The following is a 24,123-nucleotide window of genomic DNA, read 5'->3' as shown; positions in this document are numbered from 1 at the left end:
CATAGTCATTGATGCATCAGTTTTAAAATAGACTAGGCGGTTACCATATTTGGCGGTTCTCGGTAGGGCGCGATTACCAGGCTGATGATAACATACCCATATGACAGTTTTTACTAATTTGACCTCAGATGACCCCTGGTGACCCCAAAATGACCTTCCAAAAATTTGTCTCTAAATGTTGACTGTACCCACCAAGTTTCATGCCCATATGACAGTTTTTAGTAATTTGACCTCAGATGACCCCAGGGTGACATTGGATGACCCCAAAATGACCTAAACTTATAACTCTAAATGTTGACTGTACCTACCAAGTTTCATGCCCATATATGAGTTTTTACTAATTTGACCTCAGATGACCCGTGGTGACCTTGGATGACCCCAAAATGACCTTCAAAAATGTTGCTTTAAATGTTGACTGTACCTACCAAGTTTCATGCCCATACGACACTTTTTAGTCATTTGACCTCAGATGATACCTGGGAGGGAGCCCCGGGGTCGGATGACTTAACGAACATAAACATCTTCTTGCCAGGACAGAACTACACCCACCCACCGAGTTTGAGCCCCGTACGACCTAGTTTCATGCCCATATGACAGTTTTTAGTCATTTGACCTCAAATGACCCTGGGAGAGGGGCCCCGTGGTCGGATGACTTAACGAACATAGACATCTTCTTGCCAGGACAGAACTACACCCACCCACCGAGTTTGAGCCCCGTATGACCTAGTTTCATGCCCATATGACAGTTTTTAGTCATTTGACCTCAAATGACCCCTGGGAGGGGGGCCCTGGGGTCGGATGACTTTCCAAAGTCTAAATCTACAGAATATATCCATTACTCGTCGATACTCGAAAGAGCTCAAAATAAATAACTTAGAAAATTTTCTTGATGTCCTTTAACATGTTTTCATAGTTAACCATCGTTAGCCATGGAAATCTATCATGAGAACTGACCGGTGACTAAGTCCGATTTATTGGGACGTTTATCGGCAGTCAACGAGTAATGAGATCTTTTGTCAAAATCTGCCCTCAAATATGTTGTAAGTAACCAGCTTTAAAATAAATTATTTCTGACAATACAGGCTCAATATTAATTGGGGTGTGTCGGGAGATGGTGCAAAATAATTGTTTGATAGAAAATGTGCTTTCCATGAGTTTACATTATGGTGCTCATAATGTAGTGAATTTGCCTAAAATGGCTGAATTTGAGCTTTATGGAGGATATAATTTCGGACTTTATGCAACATTGTTCTGATATTATCAAATTTATTGGGGTTTGAGGTGATATTCTCATTGGCATACGTCAGAGCTGAAATGCACTTGCAATTTTTTGAAAATCTGAGGAGGAGCTATAATAGCTCCTAAAAGGTGTAGGTACTCAAAAAATTTGACACCCCCCTCCGCGGGATCAAATGTTATAAACTTACGGTACAAAAACAACTACGTGGATTCCTGGTTGTCCAATGAACTCACGCTGGGTTTTTTGTGTCAGTTCCTGAAGAACTGACACCTTCTCCTACAGGTTTGACGATCACGTGACAAATCGAGTCTGTGACGTCAATATCAATATCGATATCAATTTAAGGCTGTTGTAGTTAAATTACATACCCATTGGCATATATACTCCCTCTGAAATAATGGCCCCAAAATAGCTGTTCCATTTAATTTACATACTCCCTCTGAAAAAAATGGCTGTTCCATCCGCTGAGAAATCAACATTTCCCTCTGCCTGCCCAGCAAACACAAAACGTTTTCGACATCATTCGCAAAAGGTTATAAAGGTTGTCAGAAAACGTTTAAATGTCGGGTTATATAAAGGGTATATTAAGAGTATAAAACGTTTTCATAACCTTAAAAACATTTTTGATAATCTACTGCTCAGCAAACAAAATGTTTTACAGAAAACGTTTAAATGTCGGGTTATATAAAGGGTATAAAAATCTGTTGATAACATTCCAAAAACATTCTTGAAAACTTGATGCAAAACATTCTAAACAGAATGTTATTTTGGGAGTTGAAAAATATTTTGCGAAAAATGTTTGCCCAAAATATTTTCAATAACGTTTTAAAAACGTTTTCATGACCTTTATATAACCCGACATTTAAATGTTATTAAATGGTTTTGAAAAAAACATTTTAAGAACATTTCTGTGTTTGCTGGGTTCAAATATCTTAACATAATGTTATTTAAGTATTGACACAATATTTGGCAAAAATGTTTGCAAAAATAGTTTACAATAACATTTTTGAAAACATTAAAAAATATTGTTGTAGTGTGTTTTCATACAAAACGTTTTAAAACGTTATCATGACCTTTATATAACCCGACATTTTAATGTTATTAAAACGTGTTTACCTGAACCAAAAGCCAAAATATAACTTATTTAAAACATTTTAAAAACGTTTTTGTGTTTGCTGGGTGTGCACTTAGTCCATGAACCCAGCAAACACAAAAACGTTTTAAAAACGTTTTAAATAAGTTAAAAGAAGGTAGAAAGGGATTTCAATTAATATTTTGTGATACTTCTGGCGAGATTTTACAAGACAATTATCAAAAATAAAAAATATTGATATTAATCCGCGATGTCAGTATAACTTAGGCCCGCCGATTACGACCTGATCACACTATAGCGATCCTGTATATACAATTCTTAGTTGTTGTTTGAAAGTTATTTAGGTCTACATCCGCCATAAAGGCTACAAGATCTTTTGTCAAAATCTGCCCTCAAATATGTTGTAAGTAACCAGCTTTAAAATAAATTATTTCTGACAATACAGGCTCAATATTAATTGGGGTGTGTCGGGAGATGGTGCAAAATAATTGTTTGATAGAAAATGTGCTTTCCATGAGTTTACATTATGGTGCTCATAATGTAGTGAATTTGCCTAAAATGGCTGAATTTGAGCTTTATGGAGGATATAATTTCGGACTTTATGCAACATTGTTCTGATATTATCAAATGTATTGGGGTTTGAGGTGATATTCTCATTGGCATACGTCAGAGCTGAAATGCACTTGCAATTTTTTGAAAATCTGAGGAGGAGCTATAATAGCTCCTAAAAGGTGTAGGTACTCAAAAAATTTGACACCCCCCTCCGCGGGATCAAATGTTATAAACTTACGGTACAAAAACAACTACGTGGATTCCTGGTTGTCCAATGAACTCACGCTGGGTTTTTTGTGTCAGTTCCTGAAGAACTGACACCTTCTCCTACAGGTTTGACGATCACGTGACAAATCGAGTCTGTGACGTCAATATCAATATCGATATCAATTTAAGGCTGTTGTAGTTAAATTACATACCCATTGGCATATATACTCCCTCTGAAATAATGGCCCCAAAATAGCTGTTCCATTTAATTTACATACTCCCTCTGAAAAAAATGGCTGTTCCATCCGCTGAGAAATCAACACTTCCCTCTGCCTGCCCAGCAAACACAAAACGTTTTCGACATCATTCGCAAAAGGTTATAAAAGGTTGTCAGAAAACGTTTAAATGTCGGGTTATATAAAGGGTATATTAAGAGTATAAAACGTTTTCATAACCTTAAAAACATTTTTGATAATCTACTGCTCAGCAAACAAAATGTTTTACAGAAAACGTTTAAATGTCGGGTTATATAAAGGGTATAAAAATCTGTTGATAACATTCCAAAAACATTCTTGAAAACTTGATGCAAAACATTCTAAACAGAATGTTATTTTGGGGAGTTGAAAAAATATTTTGCGAAAATGTTTGCCCAAAATATTTTCAATAACGTTTTAAAAACGTTTTCATGGCCTTTATATAACCCGACATTTAAATGTTATTAAATGGTTTTGAAAAAACATTTTAAGAACATTTCTGTGTTTGCTGGGTTCAAATATCTTAACATAATGTTATTTAAGTATTGACACAATATTTGGCAAAATGTTTGCAAAATAGTTTACAATAACATTTTTGAAAACATTAAAAAAAATATTGTTGTAGTGTGTTTTCATACAAAACGTTTTAAAACGTTATCATGACCTTTATATAACCCGACATTTTAATGTTATTAAAACGTGTTTACCTGAACCAAAAGCCAAAATATAACTTATTTAAAACATTTTTAAAACGTTTTTGTGTTTGCTGGGTGTGCACTTAGTACATGAACCCAGCAAACACAAAAATTGTTTAAACATTTTAAATAACATTTACTTTTAACTTTAATAAACACAGAAATGTTCTAAAAAAAACCTTTTACAAATATTTAAAATGTTTATAAAGGTCATGAAAACGTTTTAAAACGTTATTGAAAATATTTGAACCCAGCAAAACATTTTCTTAAAATATTTTTCAACCCTAAAATAACATTCTGTTTAAATGTTTTGTATCAAGTTATCAAAAGGTCATAAAACGTTTTTATACCCTTTATATAACCATGACATTTAAATAACATTCTTTTTTTAAAACATTTTGTTTACTGAGCAGTAGATTATCAAAGGTTATAACATTTTCTGTAAAAACGTTTTATACTCTTAATATACCCTTTTTATAACCCGACATTTAAACGTTTTCTGACAACCTTTATAACCTTTTGCGAATGATGTCGAAAACGTTTTGTGTTTGCTGGGAATTGATCCTGATTTGCATTGTCGTATAGAGTTATTGTTTGTACACAACAGGGATGTTACTGAAGCATACTTTTGCTTTTATCTTCCTTTGTCCTTTATTAATTATAAATTAGGTGATTTAATTAATATAATTCCTTGGGGTAAACAGACAAACAAAATCCTTCAATTTCTGTGAAAATTGAACAAAAAGTACCCAAATCCCTACATTTATATCTCCCTGTGTTATAGACAAATTTTATACGTCACATTTAAAATCATTTAAAATGACTTATAAATTGCCTTATGCTATAATGGGGTCTTATACATTTGTATTGTGTGAACTTTGTTTTTAAATGCCTTTGGCTTCTAGGTTAGTTTCTTGGAGCTGGTGAGGTGTATTGGGGTGTAACTTGGTAGGGTGGTGGTAAGTGGCTGCCCTAAGACTTGATGCAATTTTGGCGCAAAATATGCAAATTAGGTAGCTAATTTGCATATTTAACTTAAAAGTTTTTTTTTTTTTTGCCATTTCGAAGAACTTGTGAAGCGTATTATAGGGATGTAACTTGATGAGGTTGTGGTAAGCGGCAGTCGTAAGATCCGATGCGATTTTTGTCGCAAGATATGCAAATTAGTCACCACATTTGCCTATTTTTTTATTTGTCGAAATGCTTTTGGCCATTTCTCGGAACTGGTGAGGCATATAGAAATGTAATTTGGTGGGGTGATGGTTAAGAGCAGTCTTAAGATCAGATGCTATTTGTCACAAAATATGCCAATCAGCATCCTCATTTCCTTTTTTTCTATTTTTAAAAACGCATTTTCGCATTTTTCGGAACTGGTAGGGGGTATATAAGATGTAACTTGGTAGGGTGGTGGTAAAGGGTCAGTCTTAAGATCCCACGTGATTTTTGTCGCAAAATATTCAAATTAGCCACCTCATTTGCATATTTTGTTTATTTAAAAAAAGGCTTTTTGCCATTTTTGGGAACTGGTGAGGCGTATCGAGATTTAACTTGGTGGGATGGTGGTAAGGGACAGTCTTAAGATCCCATGTGATTTTTGTCGCAATGCAAATTATCTGCCTCATTTGTATATTTTTTATTTTTAAACACGTTTTTAGCTAGAATAGAAGGCTGACGCTGCGCCAAAGCACGTATGTAAGTGTATAATTATTTAATGATAAATGAACTACCACTAAATGTTCCTGTCAGTGCTGCAGTGCAAAACTTCTCATGCAATTCCATCTTTAACATTACATTCAAATAATAATTACATTGTAAATTGGAACTGACACCAATTTTTTTCAGGAATTCTTGTTTGTGTGTGTACAGTATTAGTTCATAACATTTGGTCCCAGGGTCCAACTTTCTGAGTACGTACCACTTTTAAGAGTCATATTTTTTAAAACTCCTCCCACTTTCAAAACTGACACATTACAAGTGCATTTCAGTTCTGATGACCAACAGTTATTGGTATTTAGGTTCAGTCAATTTCACCTCAAACCTCAATTAATTTGATAGTATTACAACAATGTTGTCCAAATTCAGAAATTATACCCCCACAAAAGTCAAAATCAGTCTCCTTACCCACCCCAATATATATTAAGCCCGTGCGGTTTATGCAGACCCCTTTCAGACTAGTCTTAACACTTCGTGAAGAAATATTCCATACTTAAAGCCATATAACATTTGCTGAGGAAGACGCCCTCACTGAATTTTTAAAATTCCTTTTTTTACACGATTAAATTGGGTATGAGCGACCTTGAAGTACAGGTATCTGGAGAAGGGAAGCAACGAGTTACCCCAAATCACAGCGACAGGTAGTGACTTGGCCGCCGAGTGTTAATATATATTTATTTTGGAAGGTTCGTGTTTGTTTTAAATTTTTGGGCGTTTTTCCAAAATTTGATATTTTTGGTGATATTTCAAAAAAGCGACATGCCAAAGACAAATCTTTTTGCACATACTTTGTTATTGCTAATACAACTCTTTTCTGCATACCTACGTTACAATTCGTTTTGGTGATTTAGTAATACTAGTGGGACACCCGCGCTTCGCGCGGGTCCCCGCTGGATGAGTAAATGGGAGCGTTCACTAAAACAGGAGCAATTACTGAACAGATGGAATCATTGAAAAGGTAAATTTTATTTATCTAAACCTGGCCTCCTTGGGCCTTCATTTCCTTTTTAGCTTCTTTCTTTCTTTTGAGTTTCTTCTACACGGGCCAATTTTGTTCCATTTAAAAAAAATTTTGCTGCTTAGCTTGTGATTTCCCGTTTCCATGTTAGGCCTATATTATTTGTTTAATTCTGTTCTCAGTTAGCTTTTTTATTTATATTTCCTGATTAGTTTTTTTTTTTCCTTCTTTAGCCTATTTTATTCCCGTTTTCATTTTCTTTTGATAACCCACATAGGCCTACCCGTACCTTTTTTGTCCTCATTTCCTTTTATTATAGATTTATATAGTACCGCTTCATGCTGTTTAGGCCTATAGGCCTACTTTTTAACAAACACAACTTCCGTATTATCATGTCCACTGGTCTCTGGCTCGCACGTCGTGTGGCTCTGCGTCGTTTACGCGCGCATTGGCGTAATGCGCATTACGCACGCGGCGCCGACGCGCTGCCGGCCAGCTGCAGTGACGCGTAGGCTTGCAACATATTTTTATAACAAAAACCCCGTTTTTACCCATATTTTCACTGTGTTTGCAGCCAATTCTTGACCGTTTTTAACCAAATAAAGTGCATTGCCGTCTTAGTATATTCCCCGATCTCCCGTATGAATTTGGCGACATTTGGATCGAAACTGACAGAGCCTTTATAGACATACCCAGATAGATAGATAGATAGATAGATACAACATTCCCCTATTTATAGTAAGACTAGCGGGATACCCGCGCTTCGCTCGGGTCCCCGCTAGATGAGTAAATGGGAGCGTTCACTGTAACGGGAAGAATTACTGAACAGGTAGAAACATTGATAAAAATTCCCTTTAAAAGGGAAGGCCAGCCTCAACGCAGAAGAGGTCTTGTAAATAATTTGGGTCACCGTGAAAGGCATTTTTTAGGATCACGCTTACATCCATGTTACATGACAGTTCACCAAACCATCAATGGTGAGAACATGCACACTGAAACATCAAAAAACTCCTATAACTCCTGTCAACTCTTTAATTCATTACTCCAAATTGTTCTGTATTTTTGTCTTTACTGCTTTTTACCCATGCTTATTATTAAAATCAAAAAATACACTGCAGTTGTTAGTTAATTCGCTATGTAAACTCAACTTACATGCACATTTTATTTTAAAATGATTTTATATTATTTCGCAATGTATAGTTTACTATAAAGATAGTGGCAAGAAATTGATAAAGGACTGATCATTCACTACAATCTTCACTTTTAAACTGTATTTTTTGAATGTGTTGATTGTTAGTCCGAAACTCCTGCAAAGCTATGGACATGGCATCTTACCTACTCCATTCTGTAATAGTCTGCACTATGTGTTTTCTCAGTCTTCAATCATTTTGTTGAATGTAATTTTGAATGTTGATATCTGGTCTTGCTCCTTTTATAATTTCTCTTTGATCGTCGGCTTTTGTTAACACCAGAATGTAGATTGGCTCTGAATAAGTCTCGTAGTCCTCTTGGTGGGTTTTTTCATTATATATTTAGTTTGTATTTGCATGTAACAACCCAAAACCGCCCTCTGATTTCAGGGTTGAAGGCTGTTTTCGGAATACCCGTGGACTCAAACAAGTGCACGAGTGGCGACTATGGTTTTATACTTCCCGCATTGATGATTGCGTCTACGCCTAACAATATACTTCTTTTTATATGTTGACTGTAGCTGGTATATACACTGGTATACAAAGAATTGGTTACATGTCAATGACCATTAACTTCAGGGATAGACCCTTAGATTATTTATGCGCCTTCTATCATGCAGTATCTTTACCCGCAGACATGTGCCCGTGTCGTGTGCCAATATTGCGTAACGTTAAAGGTTAATACATTTCTTTGACTTCGAAGAAACTGTGTGATTCTATGGCCTAGCGGTCTAAGGCGTTGTGGTTTCTAAGTTGCTGTTCTGGGCGTCGCTTGTTCGAAACCGTGCGTCTGTCACTTTTCTTATGCTGCTTTATTTTTCCAACGTTAGGGCCTAGAAAAACTAATTTATAATTTCTTTTTGTATTATTTATTTATTTATTTATTTATTTATTTATTTATTTATTTATTTATTTATTTATTTTATTTTATTTATTTAATGACGTTTTTGGGCTCGAGAGAACGGACACATTTATTTATTTATTTATTTATTTATTTATCGATTGCTACTTTAGTTGTGGGATTTCTATTTGATTTTGAATGACATCGTACATTAATCAGTATTGATTTTTTCCGTTAAGCATTATCAAGAATTGATATCACAGGTTTTAGTGCAGATAGAAAGTTGGCTTAGTGATACTATCCGTTGATTCAGAACCGGAAGGTGCCGGGTTCGATTCCCACCTATGGCTATTTTTTTAAAGACTTGGAAAATGTCTGCAGTAAGTTTATTTGGCGCGCGATCTAAGTTATTCATTTTATAGATGGCTGTGCCTCTTACAGACACTCTCCCTCTGGAATACAAACCACGGTTCGCTCATTACACCTCCCTTAAACCAATATACCCTGCAAAAATCAAGACTCTAGGTGCTGTAGTTTTATTATTACGATGGAATTATTAGTCGAACGCATACACGATGTTCATAACACACAGTACGTACACGGCGTGCGGGACGGTGATATACACAACAAAGGGTCGTACCACAACATGACCGAAGGAGTGGTACGTATTGGCGAAATGTGTGCTGGTAGTAAATTCCAATTTTCTTTGCTTTGTCGTAGTTGTTCGGCTCAAAATAAAAGGGGATATATCTGACAGTAAAAGCTAACATTTTATGGCAAAGAAATGCTAATCTATTTTGTTTGAAAATGTTATAATATGGCTTTAATGTCAAGTTTGTAATATCGTAGGACATGTAGGAAGAAAGTTCATAGTTCTCCTAAGTTAGCAGTACTGTTTTATATTATAGTTCACTTTGATTTGACTTACGAGTTGGTAATTACTATGTTTGGCGTAGCCGTGCGTTTATGTATTTTAAATGCAATAACTGTAAAAGAATAACAATTTTAAATACAATACAAACAAACAAACACGAAACACTTCGTTTCAGTAATACGTAGGTTTCACCATTATAAAAGTCCCTCTCATAGTTCGGTTCAGTAAAGTGGGTGCTCCCCGACTCCTGGTATTATAGAATCTTTTCGGGGAAAACAGTACTACTATCCATTCACTTAGCTTAGATTCTTGTTTTTTTTAAGATGCTCTTTGATTTTGAAATGAATTTCCATGTCTCTTTGGCGATGGAGACTCAAGTTAGAGAGGTGGCCCTTTCTTTACCCCTTCTCCGTGGCGTGACTCATCTGAGGTACAGGGTTCGAACCCTTCATGCTAATAGGTCTTATGTGTTTGATATGGTCCACACCAGCAGGTAGGTACTCCGGTTCCATCTCTTTCCAAAACTGGATTATTGTTTTCCCTTGCGTGGCTAATAAGTATGCAAATAACGGGTAACCGATATATGCCCGACTTTGTATTTTTATGGTGTTTTGAGAAAAAAAAATGATTTTCGCCGAATTTGTCCAGAAAAAATGTGCGCGCGAGCTTTGAGACAAACCTTTTTTTGGCTTAAGCTAAAGTCGTCGTCACATATAATTCTTAACGCCTTTAAATGTTTGCATTAATGTAATTAACTAATACAAATCATGAGAATGATTACTGCAATATTTTGTATAGATATTTTTGAAACCGGCTGCAATGTAATTTTAAAAAACAATTTTGATGAGGAATCCTTAGAAATATGATAATTTTATTATGATTACACATTCCTCAGACCGATGTTATTTTACAAACGTATTCGAGTATTTTTACCCCTCCCCCCTAAACGAAACTACTGTCGTTTATAGGACGTCATCGATATTTTGGTTTGTTCCCTTACCTAATCATGTCTCATTTAGAAATAACCCAACTTACTTGAGTTGACAATCATACAACAAAATTTAATATGTCAGCATCCTGTTATGGGTATGACTAGCGATCACGTCATTTTAGGTCAAAGTACACGTCATTTTAGGTCAAAGTACACCTTAACCAATAACTAGTAAGTAAAAGAGTCCAAGAGCAGAAATATTTGGTGTCAAACCACATTTGTATAGATTTATTTGCGTAGCAAAATTAAACACGAATTTTCGGTCATAGACCTTTGTCAAGTGATGACCTTTTGCGTGCCGGAAAACAAAGGAAGAGGAGAGCACAGAAACGCGTGAGGAGTCGCGCGCGGAGTCGTGCGTGAAAACATAGATTGAAATGCGCGAGGTCTATCGCGACGCAAAGGGGAAGACACGCAAAAGGTCAAAATCAAAATTACTGCAAAGAAAAATGAAGGAAATAAAGAAAGAAAAGTAAAGTAAAGAGAAAAGAAGAGAAGAAGAGAAGAGAAAAGAAAAATTAGAGTAAAGAAAAGAAACCTGAAAAGAAAAGAGAAAAGAAAAGACAAGAAAAGAAAAAAGACAAGAAATGAAGAGAAGAGAAGAAAAGAAAAGAAAAGAAAAGAAAAGAAAAGAAAAGAAAAGAAAAGAAAAGAAAAGAAAAGAAAAGAAAAGAAAAGAAAAGAAAAAGAGAAAAGAAAAGAAAAAAAGAAGACAAGACAAGAAAAAAGAAAAAGAAGAAAAGAAAAGAAGAAAAGAAAAGAAAGGAAACTGAATGCAAAAGATGAAAGTAATGTGAAAAGTTAAATATTGAGGTTGAAGACATTAAATTGAATGTTCATCCCATTGGGTTGAAGTGTGCCAAGATTAAATATGATGCGTTGTTCCTCGACTTTCCGTTTGTGAGTATTATGCACTTGGGTGAGAGCGGTAACTGTAAGGTCCGTGATGGTATGACTATCCCTCTAAAATGTTGAGGACGGGTTTGGCGGTGTCACGTATGAGGACGTCTCGTCTATGTTCGGTGAACCTATCCGCCAAACGCCGTTCAGTTTCACCGATGTACAGAATATGCGGATGTCGTCGACACCCAAGTGCATAAATCACATGTGTAGAAGTACAAGAAAACTCGCTTCTGATGTGGTAGGTGCCTAACCATGTTAATATATCGCAACAATATACATACATACATTAGGCATTTATAATGCGCCATTTCATTTACACCAAATACAATAATGCAATGTGAAACAAAATATATACAACAATGTCAGCAAATTGCATGAGAACATAATAACGTGACCGTTGAGGATACAGATGTGATTTTACAGCCTTCTTGAATGAAAGTGAGCAGGGCCGCCGCTAGAGGATGGTATGGGGGTGTGACACCCCCCAATTCATAATTTTGTCCGCAAAAATTGACTATTGTCGGCAAAACCATTAGATTGTCGGCAAATTGCAAGAATCATATAAAAGATTAACGTGTTTCCAAGTTGTGCTATTGTTGTTATTCAATAGGCCTATTATTAATGTAAAGGTAGTTACTAATGAAAAAAATGTTGAGTAAAAACTTTTGACCCTCCCCCCCACACAAAACCCCCGTACACCCCCCCCCCCACACACACACACCCCCACACATACATACACCCCTACATACAACATTAGGCAAATTATAGTAAGATTTCGGGGGCAAAGACGAAAAAAAATCCTGTTGCCCAATTTTGAACTGGTATTATTATTTTTTGGAGAGAGAGAGAGAGAGAGAGAGAGAGAGAGAGAGAGAGAGAGGAGAGAGACTGCAGATGTAAAGTCTTTCGAACTACACCTGTTGCGCATCTTCAGTGAACTGATTCAGTTTCATTTATAGGGTTTCATCGATCTTTTGGGTTGTGCCCTAATAGGCTATTCCAATTGAAATCCATACACCCCTATGGAAGACATGACATGAATCTTCCACACATGGAGGGTGACTTTTAAATGGATACCTAAATGAGTGACTCTATTTGAAATCTACACCCCCTGTGTGGGAGAAAGCACTATAGGCCTATCTAAATTCTTAAATAAAGTGGAGGATAGATGGCGAATTTTGTTCTGCATAATTGATCTCATTCAGTATGATGTGACTTTATTTTCCCATCTTATACCAATTTGAATGAAAGAAAAGGGCATTTCAAAAATTGCAAAATTTACATAGATTTGGCCCTCAAAACACAGAAATTATCAACATATAGCACAGTGATCATGAAGCTTCACGCTGCAATGAGCCCCTTACAGAAGGCAGCGAGGAAATATTTGGTCATTTTCGAAAATCTACTTTTGTCTTTCAAATGGGTATAACTTAGGGGAATGAAGTCGCATCATGTCAAATGAGGTATCAATACACGCAGGCAAAATCTCCATCTATCAACGACTTGATTTTGTAATATAGTTTTAGTGTCTGTAATAAATTGCCTTTTTCGAGTCTTATGATACTCTTTGTGCGCAGTATATAATGTAGTGTGTACAAAATGTACATAGATATAGACTCTCATGGATGCAAACCATTTGTTTACTTACCTATCTTAGACCTTGATGATAAAACTGTACATTCCAAGATGATAATGAATTTGCATGTTTGTTCACCTATGTATGTATAGATGTGTGACTGATCACCAATCACTTGGTCATTATAATTTGTATGTTTTCAACTGTAGAAGATATCTCGATGACTTTGTAGGTTTCAAAGCAGCAGGGGTACCGTATATCAAGAGTCAGGGGAGGCAAAGATAAAAACTCTTCCCAGGGTGCATCATTTAGGCCTGGTATAGGCCTATGCTCAGTGGCAGCTAAAATGGGGAGCAAAGATAATTCCCCATCTATATCATTTCGGCCCGGTATACTCGGTGACGTATACATATATTGTGCAAAATATTTCAAGGGACAGTAAAGTCTTCCCACTGATCACTTCCAAAATCACTAAACAATTATGTGTAAAGTATTTCAAAAGTGGAGTTTTATACAATTTTGGCTCATAATCAAGGTAAAGTTTGGTGTTGAGAGGGGCCAATAGAGGATGTCCACTGCAATTTGGATTGCATTTCTGCCTGCTAGGACTGACCAAGTAAAGAATAGTATGAAGGGGAAACTACAATCTATCCCTCACCTGGTATACCATGCAAAGCTATTCAACTCATACTTGTCATAGATAGCTATGATAAAAATAAATAAAGTCCTCTGTTAAAAGAAATGCCAAGTGAGTGGTTTTCATTGTGTTTCTGTAAAGAAAAGGTTTTAAATAATAATGTATCCAAATTATATTCACTAGGGCCTACTTGCTTGTAACCTTGAGATTTGTAGCGTTGTCATAATATGCTCGCGTTATGTGTACGGCTACATGATCACAGTCTGGTCCGTGTCATTATTGCGTGACCAGCTTGATCACGAAAATCAGTGACTATTCTTGTACCGCCATCTATTGTCCACAGTGAGCAGTAGATGTCTCATTTGTGACAGAACATCACAATATTCTAATTAGAGTTAGGGTTAGTGTTTGTTCTGTCTTAGATGACACATTTACCAAATGAGCCGTGTGGTCGAGGCTGATGTCACCCATCTATCCATAGGTCAGTCATGGTCAAAGGGTAGGTCATACCTATCGATAATATTCGATCACGGAAAGCAGTAACCAGCTCGTAAATCATAATACTCTCATAATATGCATTTTGACATCGCTACCTATCTTAGTCTGAAGGGTCATTGGTCCGAAAAGGGTTGAAGTTAGGGTTTGGGGTATTTTAGGTACGGATTTAAGGTTATGAATAAGGTTAGGGTTAGCATTAGGGTTAGTGCTAGGGATAAGAGTAGGGCAAATATTAGGATTAGCGACTGGTTATACAGTTAGATTAGGGTTAGGATTAGGGCTTATATAGGTAGGCTTAGGGTGAAGTTTAGGGTTAGGGGTTTATGTAGTTATTTGAGTTTTCAAAATAATGACCCTTCGGACAGTTGACCTGTGTAGTTTTCTTTTAAAAAGGTGACAAGATTTGGCAGGCTTTATCTATGACTTTATATTGTTGAGATTTGCATTGTGCATGGACACCCTGCTCTTGCATTAAACATATTTCCAAGGACCACATATACACAAGTTTTGCTCCAACATTAATATTCCTCTGTTGGGTAGTTAAGTATTTACTAGGGTTGCACAACTTACCAAATAGTCACGACTAGTTGACTAATTATGACTATTTGGAGCTTCAGGTCAAAAATTTGAGTAAATTGCCCAAAATGCACAAATGAACTTGTGAATCTGAATAAAACTGAACTGCGGCAATTTATTAATTTAATCAGTAGGTCCACCTATATATGTGTAGCGTATACAGAAAGACTTGCCTTGGGAAGTGAACCAAAAAGTGAACAAAAATGACATTTAACCTTGTTAATGATCTTGGGAAGAGAACCAAAGAGTGAACCAAAATGACATTTAACCTTGAATGCAAATGATCTTGGGAAGTGAACCAAAATATGAACCCATCTTGGGAAGTGACCCAAAAAGTGAACCAAAATGACATTTAACTTGATCTTGGGAAAAGAATCAAAATAACATTTAACCAACTGATGCAAGTGATCTTGGGAAAAGAACCAAAAAGTGAACCAAAATGACAGTAACCTTGAATTCAAATGATCTTGGGAAGTGAACCAAAAAGTGAACCAAAATGACATTTAACCTTGAATGCAAATGATCTTGGGAAGTGAACCAAAAACTGAACTAAAATGACATTTAACCTTGTTAATGATCTTGGGAAGTGAACCAAAAAGTAAACCAAAATTACATTTAACCTTGATGCAAATGGTCTTGAGAAGTGAACCAAAAAGTAAACTAAAATGACATTAACTTGATGCAAATGATCTTGAGAAGTGAACCAAAATGACATTTAACCTTGATGCAAATGATCTTGGGAAGAGAACCAAAGAGTGAACTAAAATGACATTCAATCTTGATGCAAATGATCTTGGGAAAGTGAACCAAAATGACATTTAAACTTGATGCAAATGATCTTGGGAAGTGAACCAAAATGACATTCAATCTTGATGCAAATGATCTTGGGAAGAGAACCAAAAAGTGAACCAAAATGACATTTAAACTTGATGCAAATGATCTTGGGAAGTGAACCAAAATGACATTCAATCTTGATGCAAATGATCTTGGGAAGAGAACCAAAGAGTGAACCAAAATGACATTTAATCTTGATGCAAATGATCTTGGGAAGAGAACCAAAGAGTGAACCAAAATGACATTTAATCTTGATGCAAATGATCTTGGGAAGAGAACCAAAGAGTGAACCAAAATGACATTTAATCTTGATGCAAATGATCTTGGGAAGTGAACCAAAGAGTGAACCAAAATGACATTCAATCTTGATGCAAATGATCTTGGGAAGTGAACCAAAGAGTGAACCAAAATGACATTTAATCTTGATGCAAATGATCTTGGGAAGAGAACCAAAGAGTGAACCAAAATGACATTTAACCTTGATGCAAATGATCTTGGGAAGAGAACCAAAAAGTGAACCAAAATGACATTTAACCTTGATGCAAATGATCTTGGGAAGTGAACCAAAATGACATTCAATCTTGATGCAAATGATCTTGGGAAGAGAACCAAAGAGTGAACCAAAATGACATTTAACCTTGATGCAAATGATCTTGGGAAGTGAACCAAAGAGTGAACCAAAATGACATTTAACCTGATGCAAATGATCTTGGGAAGTGAACCAAAGAGTGAACCAAAATGACATTCAATCTTGATGCAAATGATCTTGGGAAGAGAACCAAAGAGTGAACCAAAATGACATTTAACCTTGATGCAAATGATCTTGGGAAGTGAACCAAAATATGAACCAAAATGACATTTAACCTCATGCAAATGATCTTGGGAAGTGAACCAAAATATGAACCAAAATGACATTCAATCTTGATGCAAATGATCTTGGGAAGAGAACCAAAGAGTGAACCAAAATGACATTTAATCTTGATGCAAATGATCTTGGGAAGTGAACCAAAGAGTGAACCAAAATGACATTTAACCTTGATGCAAATGATCTTGGGAAGTGAACCAAAGAGTGAACCAAAATGACATTCAATCTTGATGCAAATGATCTTGGGAAGTGAACCAAAGAGTGAACCAAAATGACATTTAATCTTGATGCAAATGATCTTGGGAAGAGAACCAAAGAGTGAACCAAAATGACATTTAACCTTGATGCAAATGATCTTGGGAAGAGAACCAAAAAGTGAACCAAAATGACATTTAACCTTGATGCAAATGATCTTGGGAAGTGAACCAAAATGACATTCAATCTTGATGCAAATGATCTTGGGAAGAGAACCAAAGAGTGAACCAAAATGACATTTAACCTTGATGCAAATGATCTTGGGAAGTGAACCAAAGAGTGAACCAAAATGACATTTAACCTTGATGCAAATGATCTTGGGAAGTGAACCAAAGAGTGAACCAAAATGACATTCAATCTTGATGCAAATGATCTTGGGAAGAGAACCAAAGAGTGAACCAAAATGACATTTAACCTTGATGCAAATGATCTTGGGAAGTGAACCAAAATATGAACCAAAATGACATTTAACCTCATGCAAATGATCTTGGGAAGTGAACCAAAATATGAACCAAAATGACATTCAATCTTGATGCAAATGATCTTGGGAAGAGAACCAAAGAGTGAACCAAAATGACATTTAATCTTGATGCAAATGATCTTGGGAAGAGAACCAAAGAGTGAACCAAAATGACATTTAACCTTGATGCAAATGATCTTGGGAAGAGAACCAAAGAGTGAACCAAAATGACATTTAACCTTGATACAAATGATCTTGGGAAGTGAACCAAAATGACATTTAACCTTGATGCAAATGATCTTGGGAAGAGAACCAAAGAGTGACCTTCAAAAAATTTGGCTCTAAATGTTGCCTGTACCCACCGAGTTTCATGCCCATACGACAGTTTTTGCAAATTTGTCCTCAGATGACCCCTAGATGAGCTTGGGTGACCTTGACCCACTAACCAATACAAACTTGATCTGTATGTATAAGGGGTCAAGATGCACCCACCCACCAAGTTTGAGGAACGTGCGACCCCTAGTCTCCGAGAAAATAGGCGGACAGACAGATACCCAGACAGATAGACGATACGTATTATTATATAGATTGCAAGTGGAAACCCACCATGGTCTATTGCCATTTGGTCTAATACTATTTCGTCTAATTCCCATTTAGTCTATATTCAATTGGCAGGGCTGTCAACTCTCACGCATTGGCCGTGAGTCTCACGCATTGGGTCACTTTCTCACGGTCTCACGCCAAGGTAGTATAATCTCACGCCTATAGGTAGTAAATCTCACGCAAAAAGCTGGAAAATGAGTAAAATCTCACGCATCGTCAAAATACTTTGTTGCCCCCCCCCCCCTCCCCTGCTTTTCAGATTCAAGAGGGTCGTGACGCGTGGCTCAAATAATCACGGGTCAAAATGAACATTGTAGTCGGCAAATCACGGTACGCCTCTGTCTCACGCCAAGCAATTCCAAAAGGTTGACAGCCCTGCAATGCAATTGGTCTATATTAGCTATTAGCGTTATACATGTAGCTTCAATCGTGTTATTAGACCAATCGGTTAGTAGACCAATTGAATACCTGAGTGGAAGAAGGGCCCTACTCCAATTTTCTACAATAATGAGTTAGACCCAGCATTTTATTGACAGCAGTTCTTCCTTGTGTGTGAAAGATGAGCCAAAAATCCAGTCTCTAAAATAGTCTTCCACGTACACTTAATCATGGTTTTCATGGAAGAAAGGCCCAACTCCATGGAGTTGGGCCCTTCTTCCACAAATATTGGGTTAAAGAGGAATTTTATTCATCCATGAAAGCGGCTTTTCACTACAATAAACTTTCTTGCTAACATATTACATGCTTGTGGATAATTAACCAATGTCTGGAGCCATTTATAACATCTGCTTACGGAACTGGCACTTGCAGTATGTTAGTGAAAGAAGGGCCCAACTCCAGCTATATTATTAAGACCTGTACCGTTGCCATGGAAACATCATATATAATTTCGAATGTATGTAATATTGTATGTTCATGTATTGAAGGTCCCTTGAAGATGAAAACATTCTGCCTTTAAAACTTTTCCAAATATTAAGTTTTTTCTTAATATCTCAAAAACAGTTTTGATGGAGTTGGGCCCTTCTTCCACTCAGGTATTCAATTGGTTAGTAGACTAAATGTTTGAGCTTGTTTGGTTGGTAGACCAAATGGGTATTAGACCAAATGGGTATTAGACTTGTTGGTTATAGACCACATGGGTATTAGACTAGACTACCCCGTAGTCCACTGCCCATTGTGCATACTCTGGATATTGTATTTAAGCTTAAAACTCTGATTTAATTAACGTGTGCACAATTGATAGATTTTCACATCTGTTCTTTTCAGTCACCCTACTCCCTCTGTTTGTTAGCTTCCCAAGTGTAGACTACCCCGTAGTCCACTGCCCATTGTGCATACTCTGGATATTGTATTTAAGCTTAAAACTCTGATTTAATTAACGTGTGCACAATTGATAGATTTTCACATCTGTTCTTTTCAGTCACCCTACTCCCTCTGTTTGTTAGCTTCCCAAGTATTTTTAACATGGAATTTCGCGATTAATAAACTGGCAGATTCTAAAATCAGAATTGTTCAGTATTGAAATGCCAATACAATTATGACATTATGATATGTTGCATTCAATAATATAAGCCTACGTACACTTTACTTTTACTGTCACTAATATAATTATATAAACTTTTTCATAACAATTTTATACTAGTATTTTGATGTAATTAATATCAGTATAATTTCGAATTCAACTGAATGCTTTCATCATGATTAACATCAAAAATAGACTATGGCATAGTCTAGTATTAGACTAAATGGTTGTTAGACTAAATGGTTTTAGACTTATTGGTTATTAGACGAAATGGTTATCGGACCAAATGATTATTGGACCAAATGATTATTGGACGTAGTGGATATTATAGACCTAATGGGTTTAGAGAAAATGGATGTAGACGAAATGGATATTAGACGAAATGGTATTAGACCAAATGGCAAATCCCCCTACCACAACCCCCACATTGCTTCAAATCTACTGCACATCGTAATAATATTGCAAATGATGTCTAGAAAAAGTAGTACGGTATAAAAAATTTTCAACAAGATCTCATGCCTACGGAAGCATATTAGTGCCAAAAAAAAAAAAAAAAATTAGAAATATTATTGCGAATATTCGCAATAATTATTGCGAATATTCGCAATGTTATTGCGAATATTCGCAATGTTATTGCGAATATTCGCAATGTTATTGCGAATATTCGCAATAATTATTGCGAATATTCGCAATAATCACACCACCAGTTTGATTATGTAGGCCTACTTATTAATGCAATCGGTGTTTCATGCTTCGGCGTCACGGTTCTATAACTTTATAGATAGTTTGATACTCACACTTTATTACCTACTGAAGATAGTTTTATACTTGCATGTTGCAATCTACTGAAGATACTTTTATTCTCAAACCCTGATATCTACTCTAGATATGTCATCATACTCATAACCTGATATCTACTGTTGATAGTTTTATTCACACTTTGCTATCTACTTTAGAAAGGTTTTTACTCACACACTATCTACTCTAGATAGTCTTATGTTCACACTTTGCACCAGCTATCTACTGTCGATAGTTTTATACTCAATAATTATTGCGAATATTTATTGCGAATTGTCAAAAATGCCACCTTTGGACTCAGGTTATGAGTATGACAGTAGGCCTATATATAGCAGATATCAGTGTGTGGGAATAAAAGTATCTTCAGTAGATAGTAGGTGTGATTATAAAACTATCTAGAGTAGATAGCAAAGTATTGAATAATATGCTTCCGTACATGCCTTCAACAAAAGCAAAAAAGACACATTTATTACAAGCAGTTACGGTTGTTTGAAAAAAAAAATTTCTTTTACACAAAAACATTAATGTGATCATTCGAATAACTGTTGGGTGTGTCGATAAAGAGTATAAAATAATGATTCATATTTAATCCATTATTATAATAATGTATTTCGATTATGTCTATATATGGATAAATTTGTCAACTAATGTAAGATCCGTGTTGCTGAGTTTATATAATTTGTCGATGCTTATAATGCATACGTGGAGTAGGTAATTTCCGGGGTAATTTGGGCCAGCTGTGTAGGCCTACGTGCGGGTTTTGCAATCGCGTGATTGTGTAAAGTTAAACCAGTTGTTTCATATCCCAGGTAATAACATTTGCTGAATTTTGACTAAGAGGGTTCCTGTATAGCCCTACTATATTGCCATTTGACCGTAGCAGTTCCTAAAGGGATCTGGAATGAGCGTTTTAAGCGTTTCGACAGTATTTTTGTGGGACATGAGAGCACATCAGACATATCGAATTGCATTATGAATACGCAAAATGTCTTTCTGATATCAAATAATTTTCATTTTTTGAAATTCACGATATAATACACATTTTATGACGAATTGTTAAAATTTGATATTTTTGACATTTTTGATATATAACAGTCCTCGAAGAAAATTTTATAAATCTAATGATATATTCTTAAAGTGTATGCAGCTGGGAGGAAAAGCCGACGATCAATTGAAAATTTTGACCTTTCATATTGAATATATGGATTTTTTTTCCCAAAAAGACCTAATTTTTTTGGTGTTTTGGGAAAAAAATCCATATCTTCAATACGAAAAGTCAAAATTTTCAATTGATCGTCGGCTTTTCATCCCACCTACATACACTTCAGGTATAAATCATCAGATTTATAAAGTTTACTTCGAGTACTGTTAAATATCAAAAATATCAATTTTAATGATTTGCCATAAAATGTGTATTACATTGCGAATTTCAAAAATCAAAATTATTTGATATCAGAAGGACATTCTTCGTATTCAGAATGCAATTCGATATGTCTGATGTGCTCTAATGTTCCACAATAAATACTGTCCAAACGTTCATACCCCCATCCCTTAAAAAGCTATATATATATATGTACCCGAAACTGCTAAAACGCAGTGACCCATGCACACTCCCCAGCTCCGAAAAAAACAGATTAACTAGGTAACCGGTTTTACCAAGTTAAAACTTGGTAACCCCGGTTGAAGCCATAGTGTATGATTTCGGTCAAATGTTATTGTTGTTACCTTTGCCAAAAATTGACACAGACCTAATATTAGCAGGGATAACTTTCATATCCCTGATATTATAGTAACAAGGAGGTTTTCTGATCATATTAAGCCGAAATAATGATATACAATATTAGAAAACCACTAAAAAACTCTAAATTTTACTGTATAAGTCCTAAAGCACTTTAGGTCTAGGCCTAGTCTTAACTTCACATGGTGATTTAGTACACCATGTGCTTTACAATCATACAAAAAGTAGAAATTTGAGAAAAATTTAGGGCGTCGCTGTGGAGCAAATTACGCATGGGTAACAGGTAAACTGTATAGGTAACCGGTTTAACTAGGTAACTTTTTGGGGTGTTGTTCGGTAGCGATTAGGGCACAATGTCTAGTGCTTCCAATATTTTGTTGAACATAATTAATACACACACACACCCCACACCCGGCGTATTGCAACATATTGCTCAAAATGGAAGAATTCCGTTAGCTATAAGTTGAACTTGCAGAAACCATTATTTCGAATGTTTTAAGCCATGTTGTACCATTTCCATAAAAATAGATCAGTCATTTCTTTTCCATGAAATGTTAGCTTTTACCAATGTTTGCTGTCAGATATGTCTCCTTTTAATTTTGAGCCGAACAAATGAAGTATAAAGCAATTGGAAATTACTACCAGCGTAGATATCGCCAATGCGTGTCATTCCGTTGGTTGTTCTACGGTACGGTCCTTTGATGTGTGTGATGACCACAGAGCAACACTTATACTATACGTATATTCGCTGTAGAAAATTCGCTGTAATATCATTAGGCCTAACTACCATAGCAATACAATTAGGCCTAAGTTGACTATATCGCCCTGCACTAACGTTCGTACCTATAATACATTGAACCATCATGCCGATCACTAAGTCGCACCTGTAAGATTGGTATCTTTGAAAAGAGCGGTATTGTATTCAAGACAGGTGATTAGTGCATCCTGCTTGTAGTGCGGGACAATATAGTCAAAATTATTAACATCGGTTACGCGTTCGACTAATTTCCATAGTAATAATTAAACGTCGGTTCCTGCGTTTTATTCAAAATCTCGGATTTTAACAAAACTATACAGCACATGAAGTCTCGATTTTTGCAGGGTATGTGTTAGTTTAATAAAGTACAATTAGTACATTACAGCAGTTATAAAACAGAATTTTGAACGTTACAATATTAATCTACAGTTTGCGAAATATTCTTCTTTTTTACCAATGTTGCAATACATTTGTGCAAGTGCATGTAGCATTGACATCATCTCTCAGATTAGAGAGAAAATATTGTTTTAATCAGCATTAATCACTTTAATTGCACATGTGTTTACAGTTCTAGATGCTACATTAGCTTACAACCCCGGGGGAGTCACTCTCATCCACGTTGTCTACCCATCTGCGTCTGAAAACCTAGGCCTATATGTTAGGGTTATAACTAAGTTATTGGAGTTTCAAGCTAATGCCCTTTGGACTATCGACATGTGACCAAAAGTTTAAATTAAAAAGCTAGTTTTATACCCTAAATATAGCTATATAAAACTAGCTTTTTATGTTATAAAGCAATAGATTTATGCTGCAGAAGACGAAAAAGAAGAAGAAAACCATAACAATACAAACAAAAATTAGGTAGATTTCACATTTCATCATGTTCATTGAATATTTCCAAACATTAGGGAGGGGGGGGGGGGGCCTTAAAAAATAACAAATCCTGGACACATAATAGCATTGGCTGTTCAGGTAAGCCTGTAACGCACATAAGATATACGGCGACGCCATCGTACGATTAAAGTAACACCTTTTCTGCACTTTGGGGTGTAGCAATTCACTGAGTTAGTGACCCCCGGGTGTATAACCATTATATAAATCAAACCTAATTGCGTGATTTTCCATAACCTAACCAGTGCTAGCCGTTCCAGTCTCAACCTCGGACTAAAACAGAGCCAGTCAGCTATATCTCCAGCTCCTAAAACAGAGATCGAAAAATTCGGTAACTTATCTCAAAGTGGGCTTTGAAAAAGGTAATTTTTTTTTTTTTTTTTTGTTCTATTTTTTTTACTGAGCTGGGTAAATAGCGAAGCAGAGTAGTGCGAACATAAGACTTCATCAGATACTTCATCAGAAATGGAGGAGGCACACGGTACTAGGAAATTATTAGAGCCTTCTTTATCTCTAACTTTATATCGAATTTTATTGTGATATTTAGAGTATGGTTTGCAGATTCACTGAAATGTTAATTATTGCTTGTAGGTTTTATACCA

The 24,123-nt window shown here is 35.9% G+C and overlaps 1 protein-coding gene across 2 annotated transcripts in view; it reads left to right on the top strand.

Moving 5' to 3' along the window:
* The first annotated feature begins 23,767 nt into the window (after positions 1-23,767).
* Positions 23,768-24,123, top strand: part of LOC140159151 (uncharacterized) — a 53,209-nt gene continuing 52,853 nt past the window's right edge. For both annotated transcript variants that reach the window (XM_072182514.1, XM_072182511.1), the window contains exon 1: positions 23,768-23,883. The gene's annotated coding sequence lies outside the window, so the exon portion shown is untranslated. The remainder of the gene's footprint in view (positions 23,884-24,123) is intronic.

Source organism: Amphiura filiformis, chromosome 8 (assembly GCF_039555335.1).
Source record: "Amphiura filiformis chromosome 8, Afil_fr2py, whole genome shotgun sequence".
NCBI classification, from domain to species: Eukaryota; Metazoa; Echinodermata; class Ophiuroidea; order Amphilepidida; family Amphiuridae; genus Amphiura; species Amphiura filiformis.
The sequence above is the reverse complement of the archived record's forward strand: the minus strand, read 5'-3'. Positions and strand labels throughout refer to the sequence as shown.